The 8,018-nt window shown below is 38.8% G+C and overlaps 1 protein-coding gene across 1 annotated transcript in view; it reads left to right on the top strand.

Annotated features, from left to right (window-relative positions):
• Smp_149390 (fras1 related extracellular matrix protein) overlaps window positions 1-8,018 on the top strand; it is a gene marked incomplete at its 3' end in the record, with an annotated part of 120,105 nt that overhangs the window by 32,241 nt on the left and 79,846 nt on the right. The gene's annotated exons all lie outside the window — the stretch shown is intronic.

Here is an 8,018-nt window from a genome sequence, read left to right as displayed (position 1 = left end):
CTTATTAAGTAGTGTTTCAGGACTTGATGTACAATTTGCGGATTTGTCAATATATTTCAAATGAGAAAGCACTTTTGCAAGACATCATTTAGAAAACATTGTTAATCAATAAGTAATATAAGACTTATATGTAGGTAAGAATGTGATGTTTAGAGATCTTTAGAATACTTTGCTCTCTGTTAATTAGTTCTCAACATTCCCATAACTCTTCATTTCTATAGGAGTATTTGATGTTATTGAGGTCAAGTGCAGTAATACGTGAAAGTTTCAAAACCTAGGTACAACTGAGGAATATTTATTCCAATTGAATTAGAAACAGTAAATGAAGTTATTTAGAAAGACTACTAGAAATACTGTACTATGAATAAAAATGATTTTCAGAATGATATAACTGACGAACTCGACTTTTGCGATGATTCGTGCCTAGAAATTCACTTAATTTATACATGAAAGAATACAAGATTATTAGTGTAGAATGGTTTCTATGGATTGTAGGAATTTCATGGTTCAAATTACAAACTGGTCTTAGGAAGATAACCATTGAAAACCCGGAAGCACTGAACAGCTGCTTCTTCCTGATCTTAAACTCCTCAACATTTATTATTATTATTATTATTATTTATTATTTAAACACACAAATATTGGTACAAGGAAGCACCAGATAAATATGCGCCGCACAAATCTCATTCAATTTGCGTGAGGGCTGTGATACTGCCCAGGTGCCAGAACCGAAGCAGGTGGTTTACTTAAGGGGCCACACCCCGAGCCTTTGACCTAAAGGTCTAGTCCACAAGGCAGTGGAGCATCGTAAGGAGATGCAGTCCCATGGTAGCCAGTGACCAACGATTGATTCATACGCCATTTGTTCCCTTAGGATACTGGAGCCCATGTGCACCATTGGTTTGGAATGAGGGTTTTCCAACGCCCCTAGGTGGACTTTCCGTGTCCACCAACCCGGTCGAAGAGCCGGACATTCGCTTTTCGTCCTCTCAATTACGTAAACAACACCTCTGGTGCGAACAGGCAGAGAGCACGACTTCCCTGGCAGTGATTTCATACACGTGGTCATGTGAGAGCATTTGGAGAGGGATAGCGGACTCTCCCCAATCTTGGCCTTACCAGGGCATTTGGGGGCCTCAACAATACATATTCACGACCCTACTTCATGAATATCAAACTTAGGACCTTCGATCTCACACCCGACATTTTAATTAATAGACCACTGAATAAATTCAAACATGTATACCATTGGATACTGGTCATGGATTCTATCTCACATATTGTGGTCGTAAATGAGTGCTGTTGACAATTCCCATAATAGGACACAAACAGCTCTCCGATGCTTTTTTGGTTTTATTAGTTGTCTACATAAGTTTAGTTTGTGATTTTAACTGAGAATAACAAAGTCAAAACATTTAAAACAAAGTATAATTAACTCGTTAGTTTTTTTACAATCGGATTATGATGAACCAAATGAATGTTGTCTAAATCAGTTGTAATGGAATAGAACAACTGCATGATATATTTTAAATGAGTTGTAAGAACAAAATAATACACATTAACTTCAAATGTACATATCTTCACATGTACATATCTTAAAAGGTTATCTAGTAAACTAGTAGACAAGTATTATAAATTACTCATGTTTCATATTATATTTTAAAGGAAATCTTTGTCTTAGTGCTGGGTTCGAGTCCCAGAGCGAACACCAACTCTGAGATGCAGGTACATCTAGTTGACGAGTTTCAAATAGAACGAAACGCGCGTCGTAGATTCCACTGCTAGCCACTATCCATCTTTGCTTACAATGCTTGTGAATTAAAGCAATATCGAGGCAACATGCACAGTATGCACATATGCCAATTAAAGACTGACCAGTTGCAGTCCTAGAAACATCAATGGGAAGATTCAAACAAACAATACTTAGTGAATTTAATATGCTTCTTTCTTTCATCAACAACCCATACTTAAATCATCCTACTAACTTGAGAAGATTCACTTAGAATAGACTGGGAAATTGTATCTTTTGTTAAAACTTTATTAACCGCCTAATTATTTGGAAAAATACTATCATTTCTTATTGGTATCTAATTAATGCTACGTGCAACATCTTTTGACACAAGAAATAAAGAATCTTGTAAACTTTGCTCTGTCTATAGAGTTTCTAAGTAAAACAAATCAATTTACTATACACTCTTTAGTAATCGTTTTATCAGCTTATATTGATTAATGAGTAACATGTTTTATGTTCACATTCATCTTAAAATGTATTGTGTGAACTATGAGCAGAGGGGGATGGTAGCTAGTAACAGAATCCAAGACTCTTAATCAGGAGTTGTCAGCTGGATATACCTGAATTCTAGAGTTGACTTTCATTCCAAGACTCGAGGGTAATAATTTCAAGTTTAATCAGAAGCGCATTATCCACCTAGCTACTGATTTCAGATGGACACTGGCTTGTGCAAAGGGATGAGTTTTAATTATTTTGTATCGGTTGTTTGAATCATCGTTGTCGGGGTCCAGGTAAATACAACTGACGAATTTTAAATAACATATATAAGCGAACAATATTGTTTTCGATTAGATCCTCATCAGACTTTAATATACAGTAATATGTATATGCATATATGAAATTATTAAACCAATCAACACAGTTTATGAGTCAATGATAACAGTGGAATATGTAATCTATTTTTGTAAGGTTTATTACTTCATGTTCAACATAGGTTTCTTTTAAAACGGATTCCTGCAGCCTAAACTTATAACGAAAAAGATGGGAAGATATCGTTAGGATTCATAACTGTTGTAACAATAAAAATCCTGTTAGACTGATATGTCTTACTTTCCCTCCCTATATACTCCACGTAATGAATTACCCACTCTTTATTTATGTACCAACACTCAAAATCCGAACCCTATCTTATTGTCTCTAAGTTCCCACAAAGGTTGGTTGGGCCAGTGTTTGTCGTTTTCTGACTGGGGTTCATGATACTGTTCTTAAACTAGCTAGCATGTCTAATAAGGTGAAAACATTACCAATGTTTTCTGGTGTACTCTCTTGAAAATATTAACAACCTGTTTAGGATTCTCATTGTACTGAAAGTAATAAAGAGCTTTTTTGGATATCGCAATTGAAGTCATTTGTCTTTAATCTATTAAACATTTATCAACACTTTACATACCAGCACAGACAAAATGTTTTCCCAAATTTTCACATTTTACATCAGTGCCAAGAAAAAGCGAATGATATCTAAGTAAATGAAGTTTCAGTGCAATATTTAAACCTAATGAAATAAGTTACTTCATTGTGGGAGATTCTAAGTCGGTTTTCTCAAGGTTTCCAGTCAGATACAATTTTAGAATTAATAAATCTTCACCTTCTATTATTGATATTAAGAACTATAATCATACTCTGATTTAAGCACGGAGAATCTTCTTCCAACCTATATCTAAATTAACCATCATCTCTGTTGGACATACGTACCGAAGATTTTAGATATCGTAGTCGATGGTGACGCAGACTAACATCAATTAATTTACGGTTTCTATCCAGAATTTCAAATACTGATACACTTATCCTTCACATTTGTGGAACAAGTTTCACTCTCATCGTGTTTTTCAAAGTAAAATAATCATCAGAAAAAGGAACTCTTTGGAGTAGAAATATGAGTACTTGTTAAAAGCGGTTTACGAATCCCGTTTACTTACTTACTTACTTACTTACGCCTGTTACCCCCAATGCAGCATAGGCCGCCAACCTGCTTTCTCCAACCCACTCTGTCCTGGGCCTTCTTTTCTAGTTCTATCCAGTTCTTGTTCATTCTTCTCATGTCTGTCTCTATTTCTCGGCGTAATGTGTTCTTTGGTCTTCCTCTTCTCCTTTGACCTTCAGGATTCCATATGAGGGCTTGTCTTGTGACGCAATTAGGTGATTTCCTCAAAGTGTGCCCAATCCACTTCCAGCGCTTCTTCCTGATTTCTTCCTCTGCTGGAATCTGGTTTGTTCTCTCCCACAGTAACTTGTTGCTGATAGTGTCTGGCCATCTGATCCGAAGTATCTTGTGTAGACAGCTGTTAATAAACACTTGTATCTTCTGGATAATGGCTTTCGTAGTTCTCCACGTCTCTGCCCCATACAATAGAAGTGTCTTGACATTTGTATTGAAAATTCTGATCTTGGTGTTGGTTGACAATTGTTTTGAGTTCCAGATGTTTTTCAGTTGTAGGTATGCTGCTCTTGCTTTGCCGATCCGCGCCCTCACATCTGCATCTGATCCACCGTGTTCATCAATGATGCTGCCCAGATATGTAAAGGTTTCCACATCTTCCAAAGCTTCTCCGTCAAGTGTAATTTGATTGCGGCATGTTGTATTGTATCAAAGAGTCTTGCTTTTCTCTTTGTTTATATTGAGACCTACTGCTGCTGAGGCTGCTGCTACACTGGTCGTTTTCTCCTGCATTTGTTGTTGCGTTTGTGATAGAAGAGCCAGATCATCCGCGAAGTCTAAATCGTCAAGCTGCCTCCTGCCTGTCCACTGTATTCCGTGATTTCCTCCAGATGTTGACGTCTTCATGATCCAGTCGATGACCAGGAGAAAGAGAAAGGGTGAGAGTAAGCAACCTTGCCTAACACCAGTCTTTACCTCGAATGAGTCGGTGAGTTGTCCTCCGTGGACGATTTGGCAGTTTAGTCCATCATAGGAGTTCCGTATGATATTTACTATCTTCTTAGGCACGCCGTAATGTCGAAGAAGCCTCCATAGTGTCGTCCTGTCCACGCTACCAAATGCCTTCTCGTAGTCGATGAAGTTGATGTGGAGTGATGAATTCCATTCGATTGATTGTTCCACAATGATACGTAGAGTTGCGATTTGATCTGTGCACGATCTATCCTTACGAAATCCAGCTTGTTGATCTCGAAGTTGGGCGTCCACCGAATCCTTCATCCTGTTTAACAATACTCTGTTGAAGACTTTTCCTGGTATTGAGAGGAGAGTGATGCCCCTGTAGTTGTCGCACTTGCTGAGATCGCCTTTCTTTGGTATCTTGATCAGAAGTCATTTTTTCCAGTCTATTGGTACTTGTTCTTCATCCCAAATTTTACTGAAGAGGATGTGTAGTATCTTGGCAGTTGCTGCTACATTTGCTTTCAGTGCCTCTGCCGGGATGTTGTCTGGTCCCGCTGCTTTGCCGATCTTGATTTGTCTAATGGCCATGCTGATCTCTTCAATTGTTGGTGGGCCAACATCGATTGGGAGGTCCGTGAGTGCTGCTTCGATGTTCGGTGGGTTCAGTGGAGCTGGTCGATTCAAGAGTTCTTTGAAGTGTTCTACCCACCTGTTTCGTTGTTCTTCAATGTCGGTGATTACTTTGCCTTCCTTGCATTTCACTGGTCTTTCTGGCTTACGGTAATTCCCAGCAAGTTTCTTTGTTGTGTCATACAGTTGTCTCATGTTTCCCTCTCTTGTAGCCTTTTCCGCTGTCGTTGCTAAATCTTCCACATATTTACGTTTGTCGGTTTTGATGCTCCTCTTCACTTGCTTGTTTGCCTCTGTGTATTCGGCTTGTGCCTTGGCTTTTTCCGCTCTTGTTCGGCTGATATTGGTTGCTGCTTTCTTGTTCCTCCTTGCTTCAATTTTATCCAGTGTCCCAACAGTGATCCATTCCTTGTGATGGTGCTTCTTTTGGCCCAGAACATCCTGACATGTTGAAACGATTGCCTCCTTGATACCTTTCCAGCTGCTCTCCATGGTAGTCCCCTCTCCATTGAGTAGATCATGAAAGGCCTCGAACCTGTTGCTGAGTACTATGTTGAATTTGTTGAGTTTGTCAGCATCTCGAAGAAAGGCCGTATTAAACTTTTGTGATGTTGTCCGCGCTGTTGTCCAGTGCTTCTTGAATTTTAGTTTTATCTTGGCGACCAGCAAATGATGATCGGATGCTATATCAGCTCCTATTCTGGTTCTCACATCCTCCATCGTCCTCCTGAACTTTTTGTTGATGCAGATATGGTCGATTTGATTCTGTGTAGTGTGATCCGGTGAAATCCAAGTGGCTTTGTGTATGTTTTTGTGGGAATATGGTGCCACCTATGACCAGTTTATTGAAGGTACATAGGTTTGCAAATCTCTCACCGTTTTCGTTCCTTTCTCCCAGTCCATGTTGTCCCATGACGTCTTCGTATCCAGTGTTGTCCTTTCCAACCTTAGCATTGAGATCTCCCATCAGAATTGTCAGGTCCTTGGTTGGGCACTTCTCGACGATCGACTGCAGCCTATCGTAGAATTGGTCTTTAGCGTCTTCATCGTAGTCGTTGGTAGGCGCACAGCATTGGATGACGTTCATTGTAATGCTCTCACTCTTTCTTTTGAAGGAGGCTTTGATGATCCTTGGTCCATGAGATTCCCATCCAATAAGTGCATTTTGTGCTTTTCTGGACAGCATCAATGCAACTCCTTGTGTATGTGGGCGTTTTCTTCTTCATGACCGGAGTATAACAGAAGTTCTCCTGAAGACAGTCGTTGTTGTCCAACCTGCGTCCAATGTGTTTCGCTGATTCCAAGCACTTCCAGGTTGTATTTCCTCATTTCCGCAGAAATTTGGAAAACTCTGCCGGTCTCCCACATTGTCCGGACATTCCATGTACCTATAAAAATTGTCGCTCTGGTTGTAAGAAGGTGCATCGGCCTCATGACTTTCGAAGGAACTCGGCTTTCATCATGAGACGTCATAATTATTCCTTCTACTCCCAGGGCAGAGTTTGAAAGGTTTGAATGATTTTTTCTGGTTAGCGTTTTTTTAGCGAGTTGATTTTCTACCCCATGCCCAACCCTCCTCCTTTACCCGGGCTTGGGACCGGCAGTAACCCCCAGAGTAGCTACAGGCGGAGTTACGAATCCCGTTTGTAGTGTGGTAAATTATTCAACCAGACGACAAATGAATCAAACCCTAGTTTTATACCATTTTTTGTCAAATTCAGTTATAATACTCATGAAATAGTGAAGCCTGTTATTCGGGGTCTATGAAATCATTTTGACTACTAATATTTGTTGGATAGGTACCTAGTATCTTAATGACCAGATCATATTTGTGTAAAGGGAATATGATTTACTTGTACAATATAGAACAGGTCATCACTATGATAAAACAATCAAACAGGTAATAACTAGAAATCAAATATATTACAGTAACTGTACCAAAATATTTTCATTAATCCATTATTTTCTTTTGCATTAGTATAAAACAATAAAACTCAGAACATACCGATTGTTGAGTAGTTTAAAAAAAAGAAAATAGTTCGGAAATACATTAGTTACATACCTACATTCTAGACGTGAATGTTATCATCTCTCTTACCAAAATAAAAATCGGAACAAATAGCGTCTGAAGCTCCCTTTGGTCATCAGCTACAATAGGACTGCATCTCGTGACGTCACCCCACTGCTTTGTGGATTAGACATTTAGGTCAAAGTCTAGGGGAGTGACCCTCTAAGTAAACCATCTGCCTCGGTTCAGGCCCCCGGACAAATTGAATGATTAAGTGTGACGCATATGTATTCGGCGCCCTCCTGTACCAATATATATGTTTAAATTAATTTAAATAAATAAATAAAACCTAGAAATTATCAACTCTAATTCCAAGAATCTATCGTATTAAAAGCGAAGCCATCAAGCTATTCATTTGTGAAAATGTAAAGCTATCAAATTATACCAATAGAACTCTGTCTACCATTCATCTGCACTAAATCATATGATAACTGTTAGATTATATTGTCACCGAACTTATTAACACACTATTTGAAAATAGAGAATATACTTAGTTACTTCAATTCAGTATCTAACTTGTAAAATATATTTATATTAAATATTTACTTAACTTATAGTGAAGGAAAGATGGATAGTGGCTAACAGTGGAATACAGGATGCGCGTCACTTCGTCCTAGTTGGGACTCGTCAGCTGGATGTACCTGCATCTCAGAGTTGATGTTCAAACCAAGACTCGAACCCAGTACCTTTCG

Source organism: Schistosoma mansoni, chromosome 6, assembly GCF_000237925.1.
Source record: "Schistosoma mansoni strain Puerto Rico chromosome 6, complete genome".
Classification (NCBI taxonomy): Eukaryota; Metazoa; Platyhelminthes; class Trematoda; order Strigeidida; family Schistosomatidae; genus Schistosoma; species Schistosoma mansoni.
Note: the sequence above shows the minus strand (reverse complement) of the source record. Positions and strands in the feature narration are given on the sequence as shown.